We start from the raw sequence: 1,225 nt of genomic DNA, 5'->3' as shown, positions 1-1,225 counted from the left end.
TATATATATATATTTATATACACACACACATATGCGTATATATATATATATATATGTATGTATATATACATCCCCTCCTTCTTGAGCCTCCTTCCTTTCCCACCCCCCATCCCACCTCTAGGTCATCACAAAGCACTGGACTGGGCTCCCCATGTTATGTAGCAGCTTGCCACTAGCTATCTGTTTTACACATGGTAGTGCATACATCCGGCTTCTGCGGTGGCCCAGGTGGTAAAGAATCTGCCTGCAATACAGGAGACCCAGGTTCTATCCATGGGTCTGGAAGATCCCTTGGAGAAGGGAGTGGCAACCCACTCCAGTATTCTTGCCTGGAGAGTTCTATGGACAGAGGAGCCTGGTAGTCTGTACTCCATGGGGTCTCAAAGAGTCGAATATGACTGAGTGACTAACACTTACTTAGTGCATATATATCAGTGCTACTCTCTCACTTTGTCTCACCCTCTCCTCCCCTCACTGTGTCCACAAGTCCTTTCTCTACGTCTTCATCTCTATTCCTTCCCTGCAGATAGATTCATCAGTACCATTTTTCTAGATTCTGTATATATATATATGTATGCTACTGCTACTGCTAAGTCACTTCAGTCGTGTCCGACTCTGTGCGACCCCATAGACAGCAGCCCACCAGGCTCCCCTGTCCCTGGGATTCTCCAGGCAAGAACACTGGAGTGGGTTGCCATTTCCTTCTTCAGTGCATGAAAGTGAAAAGTGAAAGTGAAGTCGCTCAGTCGTGTCCGACTCTGTGCAACCCCATGGACTGCCACCCACCAGGCTCCTCCGTCCGTGGGATTCTCCAGGCAAGAGTACTGAAGTGGGGTGCCATTGCCTTCTCCGATATATATATGTATATGTATATATATATATATATATGTATTAATATACAATATTTGTTTTTCTCTTTTTGGTCAGACTCTTGAATCAAGAGTTTGCTGCTGTAGTATAAACATAGATAGAGACAACATGCAAATGAATGGGCATGGCTGTGTTCCAAGAAAAACTCTTTACAAAAACAGGAATTGGACAGATCTGACCAATGGGCTGTAATTTGCTTACTCTTACATAGACTCTTATGTAGATAGGGAAACAATGGAAACAGTAATAGACTTTATTTTACTGGGCTCCCCAAATCATTGCAGGTTGTGACTGCAGCCATGAAATTAAAAGATGCTTGCTCCTTGGAAGAAAAGCTATGACCAACCTAGACAGC

Source organism: Bos indicus x Bos taurus, chromosome 14 (genome assembly GCF_003369695.1).
Source record: "Bos indicus x Bos taurus breed Angus x Brahman F1 hybrid chromosome 14, Bos_hybrid_MaternalHap_v2.0, whole genome shotgun sequence".
NCBI lineage: Eukaryota > Metazoa > Chordata > Mammalia > Artiodactyla > Bovidae > Bos > Bos indicus x Bos taurus.
Note: the sequence above shows the minus strand (reverse complement) of the source record.